We start from the raw sequence: 27,208 nt of genomic DNA on the forward strand, positions 1-27,208 counted from the left end.
CTTACCTGGTAGTTACATGAGTAAACCCGCCCACCTCCCCTCTCATGTCAAGTGGGCTTAAAACTTAATGGGTTCTAGAACATTGTTGGGATAGTTCCTTGTTACCTATAGAGGGCGCTGGTAGAGGGATCACCTAGGTGTTTATAGCGCTAGCCCGAAATTTAAAATTCTGCCGCGCGTCAGAGACGACAGCTATATGTAACTACCAGGTAAGTATAAGTAAAACCTTATTTTATCATAAAAATATCATTTTGTTCATGAGACTTACCTGTCAGATATATATATAGCTGTATTCTCCGAAGTCGGACAGAATTTCAAAATTCGCGGCACACGCAGTGGCCGGGCAGGTGGTTAGTACCCATTCCCGCCGCTGGGAGGCGGGTATCAGGAACCATTCCCATTTTCTATTCAGATTTTCTCTGTCGCCGGACTGTCAACACCTGTTGTCAGTTCCTCCGCTATTTGGATTTCGAAATTTGTTGTCACTTAAGTATTTTGGTTGTTTTTTGGTATTTGACTGGATCTGTGTCTTGGCATATGCTCTTTGTGGACCGTTTTTGATTTTGCTTTTGACTTTTCTTATAATTAAGATGTCTTACCTCTAGCTATCAAGTCTGTAGCGTGGGTGAATGTAAGGTGAGGCTATCGAAGACTTCGATAGTTCCTCACTCTTTATGTATGATATGTAAGGGTGTTCAATGCTCTATGATAATCGGTATAATGAATGTGTGGGATTATCTGAGGGTGAGTGGAAGAAATATGAAGCCTATATGCTTAAATTGGAGCGTGATAGGCTGAGGAGATCTTCCTCCTAGAGTGCATCCTTAGATGGACAGTCAGGGTTTTCTCCTACTAGTAACCCTGTAGTAAATTTTAGTACTAACCCTGTAGTTTGTTGCTGCAGAAGGTAATACCCTGGCTCTCGTGTTGGAGTCAATGCGTGCTCTTGAAACTAAAGTGAATGCAATTCAAACGCAAAGAGTTAGTGCTAGTGCCCCTAGTGTTGTGGAGGGGGCGTCAGATCGGCCCTATAATGCCTCTAGGCCTGGACCTCTGTCGAACTCCCAGGGCCAGGGAGGGGGCATGTCGAAAGCCGCATGAGGGTTACGGGGCTTCCCACCGATCTGGCGTCCCTTCGCAGGTCCTGATGACGCTACCCAGGCTGCCAGGGATCGTGCACAGGCACGCATCCTGAAGGATTGCTTCTCGTCCTCCGACACGTCCTCCCGCCTCGGGTTGGAGCTCTCGGTTGGACTCTCGCCCTCTTAAGAGAAGCTTAGAGGAGAGGGCGCTTCACGTCCTCTTCCTCTAGACGTTTGTGCTCTTCCCGAAAGTTGTGTGGATATTCCTCCGCAGAAGAGAATAAAGTGTTTTTCGGATGATGACGCTACTCGACCCCTGTCGCGCTAAGGCAAGGGCTAGAGCTTCTTCCCCTGTGAGAAGGAAGTATCGTCTCTCGCCCCTTTCCTTCTCTCAGGTTCAGCCCTTCTCCCAAGAGAGTTGCTTCTCCAACGCGTAAGATTTTGTTGGGTTTGCAACAACAGCTGGATGCTCTCATGAACCTTTCAAGATTCGAAACTGCCTGTTAAGAGGTACAGACTTTCACCTTCGTCTCCTGCTTCGTCTTCCTCGTCTGCTAGATGTTTTGGGGCTTCGTCTGTCGTCTAGAGAGAGTGTTTAGTGGCTTCCTAATCGTCTTCCCCGATTTGAGGTGTTGGACTTTTCTCTTGTCTCGCGCCAGGAGCGCGTCTTGCTCTTTGTGCGCTTCTCACGCTCCATGCGTGCCTCACCTTGACGCTCGGCGCGCGCCTAGCTATGACGCTTCGCACGCGCCACGCTGTGACTCTCTTCTCGTACTTGCCATGGAGCCTCTCGCGCGTCCACGCCATGACGCTCCGCCTCTCACGCCAGTATAGCTTCAAGTCTTGTGTTGACGCCTCTCCAGTTGTACATCATGACGCACAACTACCCACTTCAACATCTGATGTCCTTCTTAATTTAGCCACGACTTCTTCGATCGCGGGAGTTCCCGCTTACGTATCGGCGAATCGGAACTACTTTCACCACTCACTCAAGACCCGCCAGCTGGGGAAGAACATCCTCTTTCGTCACAGCCTTTGGATGAAGAGAAACATCTTTCGTCTTCTTCTTCCTCTGATTATCAGACTCTGGCTATTTTACTTGAGGATCTGTTTCCTGAGACTTTTCAACCTTCGGTTCCTCTGCAGTTGTCTTTGTCTTAAGGGGAGCGTTTGACGAAAAAAAAATAGAAAAATCAAAATTTTCTGGGATATTTTATATATGGCATCATACATATCCTGACTATCTTCTCAGAAAGTTTTATTAAAAAATTCGCCATAGTTAGAAGTTATAAACAAAAACAGTAACCCTATCATAGACAAAATTACTTTTTTCGTATAATGTAATGATAATGTCAGTATATCGGTAGTAATTTCCTTTTAGCTATGAAATAATATCTAATGCGTTATATGGCAACCCTGTGGACCTAGTACGCATCAGCGAAAGCCAGGAATGCCGCAGGGCAGTCAGTGGCAGTCAGTCAGTAGCAGCTCAGAGCTTGACTAAGTAAGAATCGCGCTGCCCAACCTGAGCCGTGTTTTGACACTCGCTTCATCTAGCTTCATTTAGCGAAGTTATATTACTTTGCAAGTCTATTTTTTTTGGCTTTTCAAATATGTCATAAAAACATCAAACTGTGTAACAGCTAGCAAATAAATACACAGAGAAGCAAAAAATATCGTATATCTCAAAACTAAAGTTGTCGACATTCAAACTGCATCTCCTCCATAACGAATGCACCGATCTCAATGATACAAAAAGCAAACGAAAGCTAAATAAATTGCCTACAAACAAAGGGGCTTCCATGGGAAGCAACACGAGACCCGCACCACGAGAGAGAGTTTTTTCCGAAGGAATGTCACTTCAAGAGAGGTAGCAAGTGACTCCTTTCATCTCCAGACTCCATTAGCAACCAGGCTTCATTTTGCACAAGCCTGGAAAGAGTGAGGGGCAGACGTTTGGTCCCTCCTACTGTTAGAGAGAGGTTACTTGATTCCCTTCCTGTCTCCTCCTCCTTTGTTTTTTGTTTCCCAATTGCCATCCTGTCAAACAGAAAATTCTGTTTGACCTGCTCGAACAGATGTTCGAGCGGACAGCAGTGGAACAGGTCTTGGACTCGCTGTTCCCCAGGATTTTACTGCAGATTGTTTCTAGTCCCAAAACTTTCAGTAGGCTGGAGACCCGTCTTGGACGTCAACAGGTCGAACAACTTGGTCCGGAAGGAAAAGTTCAAGATGGAGACCTCGCAGTCAATACTAGGAGCCCTTCATCCCGGGGATTGGATGGTATCTTTGGATCTCCAAGATACTTATCTTCACGCCCCAATTCATCCACGTTCGATAAAGTATCTCAGGTTGTCTTGGGGACTAGATGTACCAGTTCAGGGCTCTCTGCTTTGGACTCTGCACAACGCCATACCACGTTGAAAGCACCGCTTCGTCTGATCAGCGAAGTTAAGCAACGTTGGGTCTGGTCAGTTCTTGGATGGGTGACCGCCTGGGAACACCAGATGCTGTTGGCGTCACATTTTGCTCCGAGGGTGTTTACACTTCTCATGAAAAACGTTGCGATGCAGTTGCACCTGTCGCACGTCAGGATCTCACTCTACTTGGGCGACTGGTTGATTCGAGCGTCGTCGTCGAAGCGAAGGTATCTGGAGGACCTTCAGTTGACTCTGCAACTCGTGAAGTCCCTGGGACTTCTGGTCTGTGGAAAAGTCGCAGCTGATCCCCTCACTGTCCATTGTGTCTGGGAATTCAGATGTTTTCAGCGGCTTTTATAGCGTCTCCGTCGCAAGAACGGCAACTTCTATGTACGAAAAAGTCTCGGCCTTCTTGGAAAAGGAAACATGCTCGGTGAGGGAATGAATGAGTCTGCTGGGGACCATTTCCTCGCTGGAGAAGTTTGTTTCACTGGAGAGTCTGCATCTCAGGCCTCTTCAGTTCTTTCTGTTGGAGAACTGGCAAAGCAAGGAAGACTTGAAAGAGGAATTGAGAATTCTTCCTTCTATAAAAGAGGATCTGTAGTGGTGGCTCGATCCAACGAAATTGCAGAAAGGGATCTCCCTCAAGCTTCTGAACCCCGACCTAGTGTTGTTTTTCCGACGGGTCACAACAGGTTGGGGGGCAACACTAGAGGGAGAGGAAGTGTTAGGAACCTGGAGAGAGGAACAGGTGTCCTGGCACATCAACTTCAAAGATTTGGCGGCTATCTTTTAGCTCTCCAATTCTTCGAGGTCCAAGTTTGCAATCGTGTAGTTCTAGCAAACTCGGACAATACTACTTGTTCCCTGTTCAGCCTTACAAGAGAGATTATTCTTTGAGCCTATGCTCGCAACATTTCGATTCTCACAAGTTTTGTTGCAGGGGTCGAAAATGTTCGAGCAGACCTGCTCTGTTGGCGCCATCAACTCCTGCCGAAGGAATGGACCCTTCATCAGGAGGTTTGCCAAGATTTTTGGAAATTTTGGGGTCGCCATCTTGTGGATCTTTTCACGACCTCAAGAACAGCGAGGCTCCTCTATAAAGCTCATCTGTACTTGACCCGGGGCCAGTTGCGATAGATGCTCTTCTCTGGGATTGGGCGGGAATAGATGTTTACGCCTTTTCCCCGTTCTAAATTCTGGGAGAAGTCATACGCAAGTTCAGTTCGGCCTCACAAGGGACGAGGATGACTCTCATCCCCACGTTTTGGCCTTCAAACCATTGGTTCTCGGAGTTTCTCTTCTGGTTGGTAGACGTTCTGAGGACCCTTCCTATGAGAGCAGACCTGCTCATACAAACCCACTTCGCGAGATATCTTCAATCTCCCGCTCTGAACCTGACTGCTTTCAGACTATCGAAACTTGGTCAGAGCGAAGGGGTTTTTCTGGCCAGGTGGCACGGGCCATCGCTAGAGCCAGAAGTTCTTCATCTAAAAGGATATATCTAGCGAAGTGAGCAACCTTCAAAGGTTGGTGTAGAAAGAAGGGCTTTTCCTCTTCCTCTATCACTGTGAGCCAGGTTGCGGATTTTCTCCTTTACTTAAGAGAAAAACTCGATATAGCAGTTCCGACTATCAAGTGTTATCGGAGCATGCTTTGATTGTTTTTCAGACACAGAGGATTAGATTTGTCTGACAATAAGGACCTCCACGATCTTACGAGCTCTTTCAAGACGTCCAAGGTTCCTCAGCTAATTCCCCTGCTTGGAACTTGGACGTAGTGCTCAAGTTTTTGATGTTTAGCCCTTTTGAGCCTCTCCATTCTGCATCTCTTAAGGATGTTACTCAAAAACGGCATTCCTCACGGCTCTGGCGACGAAGAGAGTGAGTGAGCGAGTTCGAGGCCGTCATGTGGGCTTCAAGGAACACAATGCTGTCTATTCTTTAAGCCCTAAGTTCTTGGCTAAGAATGATAGGTCTTCTAACCCTTGCCCTAGACACTTTGAAATTAAAGGTTTAGCAGACCTTATTGGACAGGAACCTGAGGGAGTTCTATGTCCAGTTAGAGCTCTCAAGTACTACCTTAAAAGAACACAGGACACTCGTGGTCCCTCGGATAATTTATGGTGTTCTGTGAGGCAACCAGTTAAACCTATGTCGAAGAATGCACTGGCATTCTTCATTAGGGACGCGTCATTAAGGACGCACACTCTAGTTGTGACGACTCCAACTTCAAGTTGTTGAGAGTTAACGCTCACGAGGTGAGGGCAGTTGCTACCTCCATGGCGTTCAAGAAAAATATGGTGCTCAGTGACGTTCTCAGTGCCACATTTTGGCGAAGTCAATTCGGTGTTTGCCTCTCACTCTTGGCAAGATGTTTAGGTAGCATACGAAAATTGCTTTTCGCTGGGACCATACATTGCTGCTTCAGCAACCTTGGGGACAGGGGGTAACTCTGATCCTATCCCCTTTTTAATTGTGTTTTTATGGTTGTTGGGTCGACTACTGGAGGCAGTCTTCCCAATCCTTTGCAAACTAACGCTTTAGGTGTTGGTTAGGTGGTTAGTAATGCTCTTTTGTCCTCTTTGTATGGTCTATGATCTAGTCACATTGTGGTCACGCCCCTGTTGACAGATCATCTAGAAGTCGCCAGCTATATAGGTCACTACCTCGCTGGGGTCTCTAGTAAAGCAGAAGCAGACTAGAGTGACAGTAACCACTCAGTCAGCTACGCTATCAGATAAGGAACCAAAATAATTTTACCAATAATTGGTTTTTCCCTAATTCTTGGCTGTCTCTACCCCCCTCCAAAGGTGGTATTCAGCTATATATATATCTGACAGGTAAGTCTCATGAACAAAATGATATTTTAATGATAAAATAAAGTTTGTTCATACTTACCTGGCAGATATATATATTCATATTGCCCTCCCTCCTCCCCTCAGGAGTCAGTGGCGTTAGAAAATCTGAATAGAAAATGGGAATGGTTCCTGATACCCACCTCCCAGCGGCGGGAATGGGTACTAACCACCTGCCCGGCCACTCGTGTGCCGCGAAATTTTGAAATTCTGTCGGACTTGGAGAATACAGCTATATATATATCTGCCAGGTAAGTAGGTAAGTATGAACAAACTTTATTTTATCATTAAAATATCATATCATGCCTGCCTCATGCCACCCCTCAATCTGTACCTGGACCGAAAGGCAAAGTGGAATGTTTACATGCGGGCACCTACCTGGCAGTAGTTACTGCCTAACCACCTTGCTCAAGAGTTTAACGGCCGTTTCCAACCTATGCCTGAAAGTAATCCCTAATGTAAAGGACCTCAGGTTTGTATAGTTAGGAAAAATACAATTTACTTTAAAAATTATTTGTTCCGAAACAATATACAAACCCTCGGTCCTCTACATTAGGATTACTTTCAGGCCTTGGCTGTAAACGGCCGTTGAAACTTCAAACAAGGTGGTTAGGCAGTTAACTACTGTCCAGGAGGCGGGGGTACCGCCTGACCGGATGTAAACATTCCAATTTACTTTCGGCTGTCGTAGACTGCGGACATTGTTTCTTCGCTCTCTGCCTGACTGCTCTCTTTTCTCCCTTTTTGGTTGGAAAGTCCTTGATTTTTCTTAATTGTGAAAATGTGGACAAGCCTTCTAAGCCTTCCTATCCCCAGCGTGTGTGTCCCGGGGTAGGAGGCAAGAAATGTAACTCATTTAGATCTAGCATCGACGTGGACCCACACTCTCTCTGCCCATCTTGCAGGGGGCGTGTGTTCACGTGACGCTCCTGGTAGTGAGTGTTGCTCTTGGTCCCCCGAGCAATGGAGGAAGTTCGAAGGGAGGAGACGCTACCGTCGTAATCTTGCCAAGGAATCGTCTGAGGGTAATACGCCCCCGACGACTCCGGTGATGGCTAATGTGTCGGGTTTGTTTCTCCCTCCCGGCGAGCTTCCCCTGCTTGCTCCCTCTCCTGCGGGTGAGGACTCCCCCTCCCCTCCCTCATTCGTTTCATCGGGTGTGGAAGGGCGTGGGGGAGAGGTGGAGTGGGACATCCTCTCTGGGGTCTCTTCTCGTTCTGGAGGGGAATTTTTTCCTCCAGAGCGAGCGGAGGCTTCCCAGCCTAACCCGACTTTTGCTGCAGGTTTTGGGTTGGATAGCAAGGCGTCAGACTTATCGTCAACCTGACTACACCTGCACCTACCTGGCGTTCTGTCACTGGAGGGTCTGGCGTCACATCTGTCCAGCGCTCCAGTGACAACTCACACCGCAGCGACTCTCACCACCACCTCTGTCACCATGTTAGGTTTTGCCAAGCTCCCCATGTCGGTGGCTTCGCACTTGGATACCCGGGTCTCGGCTGCCCCTGCCGTACGCCACGCAGTACCGCTGCCTCCTGGGATCCTGGCTCCGTTCTCGCGACCGGGCCCCTCCTTCATGGTGACTTCTACTCTGCCTTACGTGACTATCCCTGCCCCCATTGCTGACCCTGGCCCGATCACGGCAATGGTTCCGGCTCCTCGCTTCTCTGTCCAGCCCAGCACTTCGTCTGTTTCTCTCCCCATACCTTCGACCCTGGCGCGCCCGGCCTGGCTGCCCGCGCTCCACCTGTGCCTTCAATCCCGGCCCCACCTCCTTACATTCCTGGCTGCCACGCGGTTGCTCCCGCCCAGGTAAGTGCTGGCCTGAGCACCGCGTTCTCTGCCCGGGATGCACCTACAGCTGCAGCCCCTCCGACTGCTCCTGATTCATCGGCTGCGCTTGCTTGGTTAGGGGACTTGACAGTGATCCTGAAGAAGATGGTGAAGAAGAAGAGGTCTAGGAAGGTGTCGTCATCTTTCTCTTCGTCTTCGTCATAGTCTTCGTCTGCTGCCTCCTCTTCTTCTCCCGAGGCTTCGCGGCCGATGAAGAAGTCTGTCCCCCCCCCAAAGAAGTCTCGCACCAAGACTTCCAAGGGACTGCCTCCTTCCACAGGGAAGGCAGTGGGATCTCTTGTCGGCTCTTCCCGATCCACAGATCAGGGAACTGCTGCCCTGGCCTCCAGGTCAGTCACATCGGGAGCCAAGGGTGTGCAGACCAAGGTCCGCAACCCCCCCCCCCTGCTGTGCCTAAGAAACCTGCGTCCAAGGCCAGCGAGTCCATGTCGGACACTCGTATGCGAGTTGCTCCGAGTACCCTGGTCTCCAAGGAGACCCAGGTACCCCAGGCTGATACGGGAGAAACTTCTCGCTGTACAGACTAGGGCATGGGGCGAGAGAAAGAGTCCGGGCATGCAGGTGCTCCAGCTCTTCCTGCTGGCACTTCTGTGAGTGCCAAGTCAGGTTCCCGTGACCGATCGCCAGGAGAGGCGGAGAAGAGGTCCCCTGCTTAGTCTTCCCGAGAGGCTATGGTCTCGAAGAAGACTGGGGCGCGTCTAGAGGACAGCCAGCCTGGCTTCGGGGAAGAGAGTGCGCGGCTCTGCTTACGCGAGCCGCTCCGCTCTCCTTGGGAGACTGCTTCGCCTAGGCGAAAGCACTCTCGACCCGGGCTGCTGTCACCACCACGGGTTGGTGACTGCTCCCGGCCCACTGCCCCTGCTGGTTCTGCCAGCAAGGTCAGTGGGAGCGCCTGATCCTCCTTGCCTGTCCCCTCCGCCTCTTCAGTTCCTTCCAAGGGGCGCGAGTCGCACAGGAAGAATTCTGGCGAGTTTTCTCCTCAGAGTTCTACCTCGTGGGTGTACGAACCTGGCTCGGTCCTTGGCTCGACCAGGTCTTACGCCCGCGTGGTGCAGGAGGGATCATGGGGGTCTGCCGAGGTTCTCCCTCCTGCAGGGAGAGTAGATCGGGAGGACCGCACTCTGGAGGGACTCGAGGGTCCTCTGCTCAAGGATGCGGACACCCCCAATATACAGAGGACTTTTGCAGAGGTTATTGCGCTGATTCGTCAGCACAACGACCTCGGGGAAGGGACCACGGCCTCAACTGTGGATCGTCCTTCGCGCCTCGAATTCTTTTGGGGACCCAAGAAGGAACCCAAGGCTTTGGTGGGGCTGCCGTGGTCCACGCTTGCCGAGGGGGTCCTCGACCAGGTGAATAGTCTTGTATTTGGGCAAGACAGTTCACTTAGGTCGAGTCGCTCGGATAAGCTTCTTCTTCTTCTCCCCCCCCCCCCCATCTGCCTCGACAGAAGCGCTTCTACACTCCAGCTGTAGGGGCATTGCCAACTAAACAGGTTGACCGGGACTGGATCCGGGTCTGACGTTGCAGCAGCTTACTGCAGAGAGCATCTCCCTCTCCCAGCAAGAAGCTGCAACCCTGGAAGCCACCGCCATGGCGGCCTTCCAAGCAGTCTCCTGGCTCGATCTGTGGTCCTTCACAGTATCGAGGGTAGCTGCTTCCTCGGGCGCTATCATGCCTGGGGAGGACTCTGTGCTTGGCTCTTTCAATCTATTAGGAAACAAGGCAGCCGCTCCCGATTTTCGGAAGTCTCGTGGGTAGCTCGAATTCTTTGAATCACGAGCGCTCTCCTTACGAGAGGCACATGACGAGAGAAAGTGCCGAGACACCCAGGTGTCTGGTTGCTGGGACACCCAGGTGTTGGTGTGCCACAACGCCAGGTGTCTCGATACTGCCCGCCAGCTGCTTCTGTTGCTTGGCTGGGCTTCGTTCTTGTGTCTCGAACTTTAGGGTTCGAGCATGCAAAGATAGCAGACACAGAATTCCCCGTTGAACTTTCTTCTCGAGGGGCCTCGGCCTCGAAGGAGTTTAGAGTTCGGGAAACTAGCAATTGTTCACAGCAGACGAGTCCGGCCTGCCCAGTTATGATTGTGTTCGCACAATTGGCTCGGCTCGGCCCCCAACGCACTTACGAGACTGGCTCGGCTCGACTTGGCTTGCCAGACTGGCTCGGCTCGGCTCGACTCGACTCGGCTTGGCAGACTGGCTTGGCTCGGCTCGGCTCGCCCTGCCTGCCTCCCAGTCTGCCGCATACCGACCAGCTGGATTGCGTTCGCGTGATCGGCTCGGCTCGGCCCTACTCGGTTTTTTCCGATTCGGGTTCTCGGCTATGTTCGAGTGAACTTTTTTGCTCTTCCCAGGAAAGTGGTTTGCCACGGCACAAGTGCTCTTCTTTCCCCGTGTGGCAGTAATCTCCTTCGGTTGATTATCGCTCACGGTCCGCCTCTCCTGCTAATCATACTGGAAGGACAGGTAGGGATACTCTTTTCTCCTCACCTGTTCTCTTCTCCTCTCAGTTGTTGCGAGAGGCGCAAGACGGACAGAGAGAGCTCCGACGAAATTTTCTTTTCGGAGTTCGGCTGCCTGGCGTGCTTTGGGTATCGGTCCCCCGATTCTCTCGTATTATAACCAGGCAGCCGAGTAGGGTTTCATGGGATCTGTCAAGGTCTCCCTCCAAAGGGAGAGGTACAGGAGTTTCATGCATCGGAAACAGCGAGGGTCTTCCTCTTCAAGTTACTATCACCCCCGTGTTCTCGGGGAACTTCGCGCTGATTCGTCGGAGCGAGGATCCCCAGGACAGGACCGCGGCTCCCCCAATGAATAACCTTAATCACTTGCAACCCTTGAAGTTTCCGAGGGGCCGAGAGTGTCAGGGACCGCCGCGGTCCTGGCTTCCGAGAGCGTTCTTGACCTGATGAATTCTTTTCTTCGATGGAGTTAATTCAGGTCGAGACACCAAACTTCCACCCCTGCCTCGACAGAATATGAATTCTTCTTGCCTGGGAGGGTCTTGCCGACTGCAGTTTTTTGGGCAATTCTGGTGCTAAGAAGGACTTTGTCCCACCGGATCTCTGGTTTCGTAAGTCCCGAGTTGGCTCGACCCTGGGAATGAACCTTTACTTGGTTCTGCCTTTCTCTTTCAGAGATTTGCCAGATACCCGGTAATCAAGGTTCCCACCAGGGCACTGACTTGTCCTTTGGACAATGGCCAAGAACTTTGGGTCTTAGTCATCACAACTCGACCTTGAGTTCAAGCCAGCCCCCCTCAACTCCTTAGCTAAGAAGTCGTAGGCTTCAGAAAAAGATTGCAACTGCTGATGCCTGGACGAAATGATACTTATCGAGTCTCTGGAACTGGCAGCGACATTGCCGAGACCTGGGAATGGATCCCTTCAGGAGAAGTATCTATTTCCCTTAGGTCTCGGCAATTCTTTCCATCGAACTTTCATCCCACCACCTCTCCCGTGCTCCCGATTCGGGAAATGCCAGCCGGCTAGAGGTAATTGCCTCAGTACCCTCTCATCTTGCAGAAGCTTCCCCATGGTGGAAAATGGAAGTCTGCTTCCGTTTCCCCGTTCTTTCCTCTTCTATGTATGAGGAAAGAGTTAGGCTAATGCTTGATTGAAGGAACCTTCGGATATGCTTGCATATTCCCCTCACATCTTGTGTCTACTTACGGATTCACAGATTGAGGAATAGGCACACACTGGTAAGACCTTGTCTTGAATTTGTGTGACCGAGACGATTAGTACCTTCTCGTCACCGTCCTGGGCTCAGGGCAGCCTTTTGGCCGTCCGAGGATTGAGGATGGGTTTTGCGGCACTCACTGGTTTCGTTGAACAACAAAACCACAGTAGTGGCATTTGTCGATAAACTGGAGGCAATCGTTTTTTCCCCCTGTTTCATCTCGACATTTGAAGGTACTCGAGTGTTGTTCTATTGCACACTCGACAGCTCAGTTAACCAGATGCATTTCTGGTGGGGATGTATTGGTAGGCAAGCCTGGCCTCGGGTTTGAGTGATTGCGACGGAACATGCTGCTCACTCTTTCTTCACGAAGGTTCATGCAGAGACTGCTGGACTAAGAAATCCCTACCGTCCTTCTGTTGCCTCCCTGCACACAAGTCGGTTGTGTTTTCTCGCTCCTTCATACCAGACCAGGGGCCGCTCTGTTGATGCATGCTGTCTTTTGGTGAAAACTCGATATCGACGTTTTTTCCCTCCGTATTTGTCCGCTTTGCTAGGGGTTCACAAACATTGCTCACCCCGAGTTACAGACAAATACTTGAAGACTTCGCCTTCATCTGACCTGATTGCCGAGGCATCGAGAAGAATTCCGCTTGACCCATCCTCCTGTGCAGCTACACAAGAAGCGGTTCTTGAGGCAGTACATCCCTGTGTGTTCAGGACTGGGAGACTTTCCAGCTTTCCTTGCAAGCACAGACTTTCTCACCGAGCGGCAACGGATATAGCTGGATATCCCTTGAAGCCCTGTGCAACACTGTCCCAGGGACTGGATCCGTCTTCGCTGGTGGTGTCGTTGTCGGAACTTCTTGTCGGGTCAGAGTCGCTCGTCAAGTCTGGACTTCCTCGTCTTCTCCGCCGAGGGTTGCTTCTCTCCCTTTCATTTGTGAAGAACGTAGGCCCTTGCGACTTAGTCTTCTATCTGAGGTAGCCTTCGTCTCCTCAGTCGAGAGTTAGCTACGGACGAGAAGCTTCTTCAGTCATGGTCTCCCAGGGAACTGTTTCCTGGGTGGCATGCGACTCTCGTTTAGGGTTCTTGTCCGTGCTCTGCACTCGCCCTACGAGAGTCGTCGGATAGAGATATGCCCTCTTAGGTCCATCTCTCAATCTCTCATGTTACCCTGGCCTTGGCGTAGAAGATGGAAGAACAGGGATGGGGATCATACCTCGACTCCTTCTGGGATGTCGTAGGTGGACTCCGAATCCATTGGCATCGACTGTCGGGTTCAAGTCCTTCTTGTTCCCCTCCTCCTTGGACTTTATATCGATGATCCAGATCATTCTTTACTTTGTCCTATTGGGAGCTGTGGTACTTTTCGAAAGGTTCGACATTCCTAACCTGGATGTCGTCAACGTTTTCGCTAGTACTGTCTCTCCCAAGGAAGAAGTGTCTAAGGACACATCTTCCTCCTGACTTCGTGAAGCGATCAAAGGAGGTACTTGGCAGCTGACGACGACGATACCGGTACCTTTCACCCGAGAGCTCACAAAGTTGATGGCTTGGTCCATCCCTCACATTCCGGAAGAATATGTCGGTACCACAGGAGCTGAAGGCGGGTGTGTGGTCCCAACAGACTACCTTCACCTCCTTCTACCTCCGGGATGTTGCACACAAGTTCTTGGACACTTTTTCCTTGGGTCCTGTGGTAGCTGCTCAACAAGTTGTGTAGCTTATCCAGCTCCCCTAACGGGACAGGTTGCATCTCGCCTATGTTGTACAGGTGTGATTGGGAGAATGAATGTTGAGTGACTGGCCTCTCTTCTTTCTCCCCATCCTGGCTCTCTTCCCACGGGCAGGGAGCGGACATGCTGTTACAAGCTGGACCGGGCGATCGAGGCAGAGAAGCACTTAACGGGAGCTCCCATTCTATTTCCGTTCAGGTTAATAGAAGCAACCCCACTCCTTCCTCTTGCAAGGGGAGGAAGGAGACCATGACTATGAGACAAACCCGATGCTTGTATTTGCCTTATTGTCATCCAACATCAAATTCTTCCTAGCCTACTTTGCATGAACTGACATTTCCTCTTTCATGCAAAGGGACCCAGAAGTGTGACAACTGATCCTGCGTTTCTTACAACCCGATCTTTTGTCAGAGGCAGCTTTTCCCTTCCTCGCTCTCACGACCAGGAAGGGAAGACAAGGTGGTGAACTCCAGTCAGTTCAGAGAGACTTTATCAGATTCCTCCCTCCAATCAGTGAGTCTCCTAATGTAAAGGACCGAGGGTTTGTATATTGTGTCGGAACAAATAACAATTTTTAAAAGTAAATTGTAATTCTCCTAAGTATACAAACCCGAGGTCCTTTACACTTTATGCCCACCTCATGCCACCCCTCAATCTGTACCTGGGCCGAAAGGCAACCTGGAATGTTTACACCCGGGCAGGTGGGTATCCTCGCCTACCTGGAGGTAGTTACTGCCTAACCACCTTGCTCAAGAGTTTAACGGCCATTTCTAGCCTATGCCTGAAAGTAATCCCTAATGTAAAGGACCTCGGGTTTGTATAGTTAGGAAAAATACAATTTACTTTTAAAAATTGTTATTTTTATAATAAAATAAGGTTTTGTATATACTTACCCAGTAACTGCATGATCGGAGCCCACCCACCGCCTCCCTTTGCTCGGACTTCCATAAAGGAACTGAGCTCTTTGCTCTGTTGTACCTTCTCTTACACCTGAAAGTGGGCGGGGCATGTTGCCATAGCCAAAACAAACTAGCGTGACCTGCGATTTCAAAATTTTAAGCTGGAGTTTCAAAGAAACCAATAGTTATGTAATTACTGGTTAAGTATATATAGAACCTTATTTTATTACAGAAATGTCATCTTAGTGATTACCAAATTCTGAAAGAAAGTAACTCTGGTAGGCGATAGTATCCCAGCCTTTCTTGATTTTCCTGTTCAGTTTGAGAGCACAGTTTGGTTCATGAAATATTTATTGGGTCAGGTGTCTACTCGGTTTCTTATCAAACCCTATTAGAAATTTTGCTGTTTTCTTGAAATGAATAGTTCCTCATGGGACGGGTGGGTATCGCTCTCAGCTGGCACTCTCCTGCTCCCTCGTTCGATTCCCCGACCGGCCACTTAAGAATGAGAGGAATTTATTTCTGGTGATAGAAATTCATTTCTTGTTATTATGTGGTTTGGACTCCACAATAAGCTGTAGGTCTCATTGCTAGGTAACCAATTGGTTCTTAGCCACTTAAAATAAATCTAATCTTTGGGCCAGCCCTCTCTAGGAGAGCTGTTAATCAGCTCCTCAGTGATCTGGTTAAACTGAGGTATACTTCACTAGAAATGAATAGGATTTTGCAAGAGGTTGGTCACCAGATGTCAGAGAATTGACAGAAAGGGGTTTGCAGCTCATGATCAGAGTGTTATTGGTAAAATTTGAGTATCTATAAGACTCCTTGTCCTGGTGGGTTGGCTGAGCTGTCCAGGACTGTTGATGGCCATTTTTTATGCCAAATTGTCAGTCATCAGGTCATGACCACATTGAATTGATTGTGGCTCCCTCCTCAATTTCCACATTCCAGCCTCCTTCCTTCAAGGTGAGATGGGTTAGCCTGCCACACTTGTCCTTTCTGAGCGAGGGAACCCTGGCAGAGGATGAATTATATCATGAAAGACACTGCTGAAGACAGGCATGTTTTCAGTAACGGCCACATAACTCGAACTAAGTGCACAAAAAACTGGTCGTGAAGTATTGAAGTATACCACTTGTGATCGACAAAGTGTGCAGTTTCCAGTAAGGCAAAAGATTCATGTCCTCTATACAAAGGATATGTTTGAATACTTACTTTTGTGGGGTGTACTCTTGATGAAGGCATGCTTTCTCAACAAGATATTTTTCCATTGGTGAACTTATCTTCAATTTGCACCAACAAGGTTAATTATTGCAAAGTTCCTTGAAAGAATGAGATTGACAGCAGAATTTTGTGTACGGGTAAGATGGAGTGACTCGGAACCTTATTGCCTTCATCATTTCTCACTTTGATTACTGAGTTATTGGGTGGAAGAATCAGTGTAAAATTCAGTTCTGTTGTAAAGTAAAGGTAGGATTTGGTTTCTGTCTTGTACAGTTGCTAAGAATCTCAAGTAGTTTTAGGTAAGCGGCATGCATTTGAAGTACAGTCAGTTTTTGCGTATTGCACCACACTAATCCTCTTTAAGAGCAACAGGTGATTGAGCCTTTGGTAAGTGTGATATTTAACAAAGTTATATTCAAAGCCCTTTTGCATAGAGTACAAGTTTTAAGTGGAGTTAGTACGCATTAACTTTTAAGCACAGTAACTTATGTACATGATATTTTGTACCCGGATCTCTTCCAAATTTAAACTAGTTGCCTAGTTTTTGTACTGCGTTGTGTATGATCAGGTGGTGTGTAGGTAAATTGTCTTGATCAGCCCATGATCAGAACATACTGTATTCAGGAAGTTTTTAGGCCATGTCAGATATGCAAGTAAGGCTTCTGTACCGATTATGTCGTTCGCAGGTTCGCAACTGTGTCTGCTACAAGATGGTCCCTGAATGTCATTGTCATCAAACAGTGGGGGAGACAAGAGCGAAAACCCCTTGAGAGAAAGAAAAAGGAAGCAGCCACCCACCTTGAAGTGTACGGGAAGATAAGACAAGACCCATGATAACCAGAAGAAGAGAGAAATCTCCCTAGTGGCTTATTCGACTGAGACTTACTTTGTCATGGGTGAGTGTGAAGGTGTTTAATGAGAAATCTTGTAGCTTCCCATGTAGGAGGCTAGCACTTTCAGTGCACCCCGTATAACCCGTATGGTGCACTGTAGGCTTTATGAAAGGTTATGTGCAGCGTCCCTCTTCACACTGCCTTAAGCACTGAGTAGCTGAAACTGCCCCAGTCCTTGGCTTCATAACCAGATCTTTATAAATCAATCCAGCCAACATATAGCTTTTTTGGGGGGAATGTAGTCAAGGTTTGCTCTGTTTATTTCTTGAATATGCAAACGACAGTAGGGAAGAGAAGATTAGGAGCCGTAAGTAACGGCGGTACTTAGTATATATCACAAGTCTTACAGTTTATGGAGTTTCTAAAAGATTGCTCCCAAGGTTAATGTAGTTACTGATAAAATGAAGGTTGTCCATACAAGGATGTTACATGGCAGTTTGATTCTGGGTGTAGAGTGAAATGATTGTATATATGAATAGCCTTTTCGTCTATGGATTCTGTGAACGGGAGATTTTTGTCAGGAAAGAAACTCAGATCTGTTCCTTGTTTTGGTACACTGTGGGCTTTACTTAAGGTTCTTAGGCCCCCAAACTGCAACCCCTTCCAGTCAAAAAGTCCACCCCAATCGAAAAACAAGAGGGCGTTAGTTCATCACTCACAACCAAAAGTACCTCTTCCCATGCTCCAACCTGTCCTTTGCCCAGTCCATGCAAAATCTACGCTCAACATTTCCTGTACACACTTCCATCTCCCTGCCCACTCTTGCACTTACAGACGAAACTTGGGCTCCAGTATCAACCAGACCACGATATTCATTCCTGTGCATGTCAGCCACTGCTGTCACCCCACAACTCTTCTCTTGTACTACACTTTCTTTGGAATCAATTCAGTCACCTCTTTGCATTCCTTATCCCCACTTTCTTTTGCCAAACCTCATCTTTCCTCAGACTCATGCGCACACTTATGTCCCTTCTTTTCCACAACCCAGCTGTAGTGTACCCCACTCAAACACTGCCAGTGCAGTGCATACTCACTCAACTTTGACATTCTCTGCTTGATACATTAGGGTCTCCCCACTTCACACAAAGCTTTGAGCTCTCTAACCTATGCTCTAAGCTTCCGCATTCCAATCTTTTTGGGGTTCTCACCCACTTTGTCATCACTTGTGTTCTCAAGTCACCTGCAGGTGCCGAACTCATATCTCCGAATCATCACATACCAAATCTTTCAGTCCATTCAGTCGCTTTCAAACATTGGATCACCACCTTCCTTACTCTCTTTCAATACAACCAATCCCCTCAGCAAATACTCAAGGTTGATGCTGTCTTCCATAGTACCTTTCCCACTCCCAGGTATTCCAGGAATCATATCAGCTGTCACGTTCCTTCCTCCTGGCACATACAGAACTCAGTCATAAAATGAAACTCACTCAAGTCCTGCACAGCCCATGGTATTCTGCTATCTACATTCTTCATACAGTGCAAATAAACCAAATGGTGGTGGTTGGCTTTACACAAAACCTCACCCCGCCAAAAAAAGCAATCGACAAGCTTTCAAACGAAACCTCAATGCAGCCAAATCTCTCAATCGTTGATTTCTTCTGCTCTGCTTTACTAAATGCCTTACTTACATATGCAGTCACTCTGTTTCTCTCAATACCATTCAGAACTTGCTTCTGCATCAGACATCCCCCCATTGAATCACCACTGGCGCCATTATACACTTCAGGCATTATCACCTGTGGGCCACAATCAGGGCATGCCAACTCCACATCCGTAACTGCTTCCTCTTTCAACCTCTCATATGCTTCTGTCATTCTTTGATCCCACTTTAGCACATACTCTTCCTCTTTTCAGTCCACAAAGTCAAACTTCGATGCATGTTCATGACTGTGTTGTAATTACGAAAGTCATTATGACTTACTTAATACGGAAATCTGAAGTAGCGCTCAAGAAATGCATGGTAACGCTGGTGTGAAACGCGCCAATCATTATTATTTCAAATCCGCCCAGGACGTCTTTAGGTGGCAACAATTGGTATCGCGCAAAAGTGAATTCCGCCCGCAAGCCGGACGTGGACTTTTCGAAAATCCTTGTCGAAATCCGGTTCTGAGAAACATCGAAGAAGAGCGAAGACGAGCTGCGAAAGAAGACTGGCGTAAGCTGATGTGGAGTTGAAGTACTGCTGGACTGACGATAAAAATGACTGCTTATAAGCGGGATGCGTGTACTACGAAGACCGCAGTAGGTACAGGTGAACCGAGTCAAACAATTCTTGCAAGAGCGGATTGGAATTCATACAGAAAACATAGTGAATAATGTCTGACACACGGCATAAATAATTCGTTACTTTGTGCATAGCGCTGACTTTATTTAGAAAGACAATCGTGCAATTTACCGATATGATAAACATGTTGGTCATGAGTCGAAGACACCGCGAAGCTGGATGTTCACCATCTTTGTCTTCCCCACTCCCCAGAACGGAGGTATGTCTGGTCAAGCGAGTATGCTGGGGCAACGAAGGGCACTGGCTTTGTCAATGTCGGCGGAGGAGGGTGGTCGCCTTCTCGTGTCTGCTGGAGCGTTTGTTGGTGCTGCTACCGCCTGTTCCTGGTTTCCGGGGATGCCCGTCTCACTGCGCCGAGGAAGGCGTGAGAAGTCTGGCCTCTGCGGGGCTTTGGTCTACTCGTTGTCCTCCGAGAATGCGGGACCTCTATAGATGTCGGTCTTTTCCCCGTAATTGACTTTACTCAGGCTCTTGCTCTTCGCACCACGAAATGATCTCTGTAGGGTGACTCAGTGTGCGTCTGACTGGCGTGGTGAAGGCAGGGTATAGCCAGGGGCAGCCTGGCTCGTGAGTGTCTCAACCTGATAAAACCACTATGTCACTGGGTTCCCCGGGAGCTGCCAGGCTCTCCCCGTGTTTTCGTGAAGAAAGTGCTGTTGTGCAGAGCGATCTCAGCAGTAGAGGCAGTAATTATTTCCGGAGAGAACAACAGCATGGTTTGCACCTTCAGGCCTGTGGAGGATCTTTCACCATTCAGACAGCTCTTATTATGGAAATGATGTGCTAATGACAGTGGTCCCCGGAACTTGGTCCAGACGAGAAGCGAGTCCCCCTGTCTGACAAATATGGACACCCTATCAGTGGAGGAGCTGCACGCAGGCAGATGACATCAGGCTCGGCACGACGTCTGGAGCGGTTTTTCAGGCGTCAGTGCTGACGTCGCTGTGTCCTCTGACGAAAGGCATCCTCCGCTTCAACAGCGTGGCGTCCTGCGGCTGGCTGGTCGGGAGTCGGCAGCGGTCGTGGGCAGATGCCGTGTGTTGGGACGATCACCGGCTACGGCTGGCTCGCCGGGGCGATGGTGCGGAGTGAGCGCTCATAACACTGAATGCGCTGCGCGAACCGTAAATCCCCCAACTTGCGATGATGGACCAGCGTGTCGATTTAAATGGCGTTCCCTCGGAAGGCGCGAAGTGCGTGCGCCTGTGCTCCGGTCAGTACGTAACGGGAACTCGAAAATAATCCTGCTGAAGAGAGTAGTCACCTGACTGACTGCTCCAGAGATTCAACTCACGGCGATGTTACTGACATCGTCTGAAGGAAGATGAATGCTGCTGATATTTATGAGGCCAGAAAAACCATTCAGTGCCATAACAGAGAAGAAAGCTTCATAATAAAATGATGTTTTAATGAAAATAAAGTTTGTTCCTTTAACGAATATATATATAACTGTATTCTCCAGGTCCGGCAAGCTCAGCTCGCGGCACGCAGTGGCGGTCGAGTGGTGTACCCATTACGCTGGGAGGCGGTGTCAAGAACCATTTTCTATTCAGATTTTTCTAACGCCACTGTCTCACAGAGGAAGGAGAAGGCAATATAAATATATATATCTGCCAGTGAAGTAGATAAACTTTATTTTGTCATTAAAAATATCATTTTTACCAGATATATATAGCTGAACCACCTTTGGTAGCAACAGGAAAAACATTGGCAAAATTATTTTAGTTCACTTATCTGACTCGCGTAACTGACTGGTGATTACTGTCACTCTGATCTGCTTCTGCACCGTGGCGTGTGACTGCCAACAGCTGATGATCTGTCATGGCGTGACACAATGTGTTGGGCTGCATAGCCCTTACAGAGACAAGAAGCTCATTACTAGCCACTGGCACCTAAGCATTAGTTTACGAAAGGACGGGAAAGACTGCCTCCACATTAATCGACAGCTAACCAAAACACAGTCAAAGAGGACAAGGAATGCTATTCCCAGGTGCTGAAACATAATGTATGATCCCAGCGGCTTTAATTTAAAATAATATTTTAACATCTTGCCAGAGTGTGAACAACTTACCAGTGTTTCCTTCAAGTTGGCACTAAATGCTATTCTACGCTGACACTGTGACATGCCCTGCATGATTAACTCTCAACAACTTAGTTGAGTGCGTCTGTTTTAGAGATGTCTTTAGATAATAACGTCCAATGAAGAATGCCAGTGCTCTTCGACATACTTTAACTGGTGCCTCTGAAAACACTAAAACATCAATGAACCACAGTAATCTAGCCTGTTCTTTAAGGTGTACTTGAGTAACTGAACTGTAAGAACTCCCTCGAATTCTGTTCAATAACAACTAAACCTTTAATTTCAAAGTGTCTGAGCAGGAATCAGAAGATCTGTCATTCAGCCGAAACAGGAAGCCAAATAGACGGCATTGTGTTCCTTGAAAACACATGACGACGCGAACTTCTCTCGCTCTCTTAAGCGTGAAGAATGCCGTTTTCGGTAACATCTGAAAGATACGAGTGAAGGCTTCAAAGAACTAAACATCAAAAACGAGCGATCGATCAGTTCCGAAGCGGAGGAAAATATCAGCTGAAAACGCAGACGTCTTGTGGAGTGTGAACGTGTCTCTGGTGTCTGATGCAATCGAAAGTAACGACAACACTGTGTCGAACTGCTATATCATTTTTTCTTAAGTAAGGAAAATCCGCAACCTGTTTCACAGTAACAGAGAGAGGAAAACACTATTTTCTACGCCGGCCTTTGGTGCTCGCTTAAGCTGGGTGAAGAATATGACTCTGGCGATAGCGGCCGAAAAACCCCTTGCGGCTCTGACCCCGTTTCGATCGGTCTGAAAGCAGTCGGAAGGTCCGGAAGCGGTCAAGGTATCGCCGTGATGAGTTTGTATGAGCGAGGTCTCTTCATGAAGGGTCTCGGGCGTCTGGCTCCAGAAGAAGAAAACTCGAGAATCGAACTTAAGCATGAGGATGAACAGATCGCTGGCCTGAACGGCGAACTGCGGTATGACTGCTCCCGGAGATTTGAACGGGAAAGGCGTGAAACATCCTGTTCCAATCCCCGAGGGAAGAAAGCAACTATCGCAACGCCCAGGCTGTGAACTTTATAGAGGAGCCTGCTTTGTTCTTGGTCGATGAAAAATCACAGATGGCGACAAAAATTTCAAAATCTGGCAGGCTCTCCTGATGGCATTCGCTAGACGAGGATGATAGCGCCAACAAGCGAATGCTGCTCGAACATTTTCGACACAACAAACGATGATGCGACTTATGCGGCGAAGTGTCTCTTGCAGGCTGAACGAGAACAAACGGTATTGTCGATTTAGAACTGCGTTGCAAGCGGACCTCGAACAATAGCCAAATCTTTGAAGTCGATGATAACCAGGGCACTATTCTACAACACTTCTCCTCTAGTGTTGCTACAACCTGTTGACGACCGTGGCACTAGGATGAGTTCAAGCAATCCTATGGTCGGATCGACGATCCTCTTTTATATAAGGAAGAATTCTCAGTCTCTTTCAGTCTTTCGCTAACTTTTGTCGATTCTCCAACAAAAAGAACTGAAGAAGACACGATTGGAAAACAAACTTCAGCAGAAGTACACTCATTCCTTCACCTGGCATGTTTCCTTTTTGAAGGCAGGCTTTTTTAGTGCATGAAATTGCCGTTCTTCGACGCTATAAGCAAACTGATCGTCTCAATTCCCCAACACAATGAACGATGAGGATCGGCTGGAAACTTCTCACGAACAGAAGTCCCGGATACGGTTAAAATCGAATCTGCGACGCTGGTCATTTCAGTCGATCAGGTAGGCTGACGTCTTGTTTCGAATGCGACTGCATCTTAACGACGAGACGTGTAAGCTGCCCTCGGAGAAAGTAACTGACGTAACAACATCTGGCTGTTCCCGAAGCGTCCAATATGCTGACCGGACAACGTTGCTGCTCGCTGATCGAGAAGGCGGCCTGGCGTGTTGTAACTGGATGTGCGAGGAAGTCAAACGAAGGCCTGTTTGCCGTCTGGTCCTACTTCGCCGAGCGATGAGGCGTGGCTGGAGTATCGGAGCGTACCGTGAGCTCCTGCCGGTAATGCTTGGTCTCCATGTGGCCTTCGGTTAGGTGGCGTCAGGCGAATAACCAACCTACTGTTCGGGATTACGCTGTGCGCGTCAAATCGGTCTGAGTCCAAGATCTGTTCCTGCTTTCTCATATAATATCTTGTTATTTGAACAAACAATTTTCTGTTGGCTGAAGGCTACAAAACAAAACAAGAAGGAAGATTTGGAAAGAATCATGTTTCTCTCTCTGGCACAGTAGGAGGGCCAGGCCTCACTTCTTTGAGCGATAAAATGAAAGCCTGGCGAAGTCTGAAGATGAGAAGTCTGCCTGTAGAGGAAGTGTTTCGCCGAGGCTTTTTCTCTCGTGGTGTATGGAGCTTACTTTATTATGCAAACATTTGGCTTTCGTTTACTGTGGCTGAATCGCGTATGGTCACGGTTAGTGTCGATAACACAGTTTTGAAAAACGATATTTTTGCTTCTCTGTGTGTTTAACTGCCGTCCCCTGATTTGATGTTTTTATGTTTGCAATGAAGCCAAAATAGACATACTGAAATATTATAACTTCGCTAAATGGCATGGCGGTCAAGCTGTGACTGGTGGCAGCAGCGGGTGAGCTCTGCTGGGAAAATGCTTTCCCACATTCCTTGCATATGAATGGCTTCTCTCCAGTATGGATTCTCATATGACGTGTAAGATTTGGTTTCTGGGAAAATGCTTTCTCACATTCCTTGCATATGAATGGCTTCTCTCGGGTAGGATTTGTGATATGACTTGTAAGGTTAATTTTCTTGTAAAATGCTTTCTCTTGCAGTCAGTGGATCTGAAAGGCTTCTCTCCATTGTGACTATTCCTTCTTTCTTGTTTTACTTCTTTTTGCAAGTTAGTGGATCTTTTCATTCACTACTGAATTCCTTTCATATGAATATTCATCATCTTCATTAGACTCACCGAATACCTCTGGCTCAATTTTGATGTCCATCAGTGGATCCAGAGACAAAGAGTCACCACCACTGGTTTCACTAAAGGCAGCCATGTTGCTGTTTTCTCTATTTATGGAAGGGTGTGATAATGCACCTTTGGTTTCACTTTTCAACGTAAATTCTGGAGAATGTTCTGGATTCACTCTTGGGATGTGTCCAACTTTCAAAAAAATTTTTTCCCAATATGTTACACTTGGTGAACCTTTTTCAATGTGTACTGAATTCATTTTATATGAATATGCATCACCTTCATTAGACTTAAAGAATACTTCTGTCTCTGCCTTGATATCCATCAGTGGATCCACAGACATAAAGTTATTATCACTGGTTTCACTAAAGGCAGCCATGTTGCTGTTTCCTTGATTTATGAAAGGTAGAGGTATTGCACCTTCAGTTTCACTTTTCAAAGGTAATTCTAGAGAATGTTCTGGATTCATTTTAGCCTTTTGTCCTGCCCTGTTCTGTAATGACAATGTGTTCAGTTGACAACTCTTAACACAAAATTGTTTACAAATGATTATCCAATAAATCTGTTATAAATTAAGTATTACAATATCTTGAAGGACTACAACCAGATTTCATTGCTGATGTTTGAATCTAATATTCAGAACAGATTTTACTTGTTGTTGTTGTAATTTGCTGCTCAAAACTGACGAAGGAAGGAAGGTTCTTCTGAGTGAGAATCTGAAATCAAAGATTGCAACACAGAGTTAGAAAACATAATGCCAGAACTGAAGCAAAATAAATAAAATTTAATTAAGGTGTGCATTTGACAGTACTATCCAAATATTAATACAATCTAACCAAATGTTGTCCAGACACAGCATCAAAACATTCCTGAGGCAACAATGCAACAATAGATTCAGTTAATATTGACTCCCTCCCTCTCACATCTGAAAACCTTCTTAGCTTAACATTACAGTATTACTTATGAACATATCCTTATTAACAAATCAAAGGCCAGGAATAGAAAATGCAAGAGACCAACATAAGAATTTTGTGGGGTAACAGCAGGAAGGGCACAGTATACAGCGACCCCCCATTTTTACGCATTTCATTTTGTTGCAGATTCTTGTGGAACACAACATTCACTTGTCCGGGGGGGAAACTTCATTTGCAGATTTGTCTTTGAGGCATATCTCTAAAATTATCATTAGTTCACTCTGTCCTTAGATCAACACTGTGTATTCACTAATTGCTGTAATTTTTCATTAAAATGTATGTATATTGAGAGAGAGAGAGAGAGAGAGAGAGAGAGAGAGAGAGAGAGAGAGAGAGAGAGAGAGAGAGAGAGAGAGAACAAGGATTTTTTAATAAGTGTATGGGAGATGGTGAGGACTACCCACAAATAGCACAAACCAAGAACTTACTGAAGTAAATAATTTTTCTATCATAAGTGTATTTACAACGTAATCACAAAAATACTAACACGACGTAACAAACCTAGCATTCCGTCTGGAGGTACATATCCCGTCGCTCTGAACTACCCATGTATTTTAGATATGCTCTATACAGCAGTACAGTATTATACTAAAATACATACCTGTACAGTAAATATCATTTCAAAATCATCTTACAACAAAGGAAAATATGAAGTTTTCATAATAAAACTAATATTGTAATACTTACCTGAACACCTGAATTAGCCCTGGTCACCTACCAGCCCGAACTACATCCCCATAGCTTTTACCCACTAAGTGGGTAATAAACTGTCAGCGTTACCAATGCTTACAGGAAAATCTAGTCAAATGAGTTACCTGAAGTACCGTTGGCAACACTGCTGCAAGTCCCGGCCGAGTGAGGAAGAGATCCCCAATTGCGTTATCCACTATTCAAATTGAAGTGGGGAGGAGGGTGGGAATCATTCAGGTGTTCAGGTAAGTATTACAATATTAGTTTTATTATGAAAACTTCATATTGCAATACACTCCCTGAACACCTGAATTAGCCCAATTAACAAAATTTAGTGAGGTGGGATCAACCTAATTCAGCCCAACCTGCCGACGGGGAAAGCAGGTAACTCATTATTCCCCTACTCTGTATAAATGAATGTATCCTCACCTGGTTATCCCACTCGGCAGGTAAGAATGTCTGTAGAGAGAGTAATTGACGTCAGTCTCATGTCTAGGGTACTGTCTGAGTCGAGCTACCTCTCATGTGGTATTCAAACCTCCTCATGGATAGAGAGTAGCAAAATAAAAACCAACCTACCATGTGGCTAATCACAACCTCCCATGATTAGTGGAGAACGATGAACCTCCCATGTGGCTAATCAAAGCACTCTCATTCATGGAGGGTCTGAGTCGAGGTACCTCTCATGTGGTATTCAAACCTCCTCATGGATAGAGAGTAGCAAAATAAAAACCAACCAACCATGTGACTAATCACAGCCTCCAATGATTAGTGGAGAACGACGAACCTCCCATGTGGCTAATCAAAGCACTCTCATGTATGGAGGGTACGATGAACCTCCCATGTAGCTAATCAAAGCACTCTCATGTATGGAGGGGTACGAAGAACCTCCCATGTGGCTATTGTAGCCTCTCATGTATGGAGGAGAAGTTGAGTGTGCAGGATCTTCGAGTTCTTCGTCGTCCGTTGCCGCCGATGTCTGCGCAGAAGAGGTTGAAGAAACCAAACCTATCTACTGGATCTGCCTATCTTCACAGTACTAACATCAAACTTAATATTCTCACTATGAACCACGACTAACAGAGAATCCAATATTCCAAATTTCCTCAGACTACGTTCATTACCTAGAGTTCCCCACCCTTAACATTACTACGCAATTATAAGATCGAGTTGGTCATCACAAAGGGACCAAGCGAGAAATTCTTCTTCAAAAAAACTGAATGTCTTTTTTGATAGAAAGTTGTGAAAACCGACACCGACTTCCAAGTGGCCACCTCTAAGAACCTCCGCACTAAGAGAGTATCCCCTTAGCTAAATGAACGCACCCACAATAGAAGGGTTAGCGGCTACACACGGACTAAGAGAATAACTTTCATGTAAAAAGGAGAACGATGCATCTCACAGGTGACTATTCAGAGCCTACCCATTAAGGAGGGAATGAGGCAGTGTGCCGAGCTGATGACCCTCCGCCCTGCAGGTTGCGGCAAAGGCCAACGAGCGCAGAAGTATCCCAGGGCCTACGAAACAACCTAGGCTAGCCTACGAGAGCACCTCTTTGGACTCTCGTAGGGAAACTATC

General features: G+C 47.2%; 1 protein-coding gene and 2 pseudogenes across 3 annotated transcripts in view; all 3 read left to right on the forward strand.

Annotated features, from left to right (window-relative positions):
- LOC136838137 (zinc finger protein 208-like) overlaps positions 1–27,208 on the forward strand; it is a 207,667-nt pseudogene that overhangs the window by 110,168 nt on the left and 70,291 nt on the right.
- The window catches only part of LOC136838173 (zinc finger protein 569-like), a 160,768-nt gene that overhangs the window by 10,269 nt on the left and 123,291 nt on the right, over positions 1–27,208 (forward strand). The gene's annotated exons all lie outside the window — the stretch shown is intronic.
- Positions 3,486–3,601, forward strand: LOC136838218 (5S ribosomal RNA; annotated as a pseudogene).

Source organism: Macrobrachium rosenbergii, unplaced genomic scaffold (assembly GCF_040412425.1).
Source record: "Macrobrachium rosenbergii isolate ZJJX-2024 unplaced genomic scaffold, ASM4041242v1 171, whole genome shotgun sequence".
NCBI classification, from domain to species: Eukaryota; Metazoa; Arthropoda; class Malacostraca; order Decapoda; family Palaemonidae; genus Macrobrachium; species Macrobrachium rosenbergii.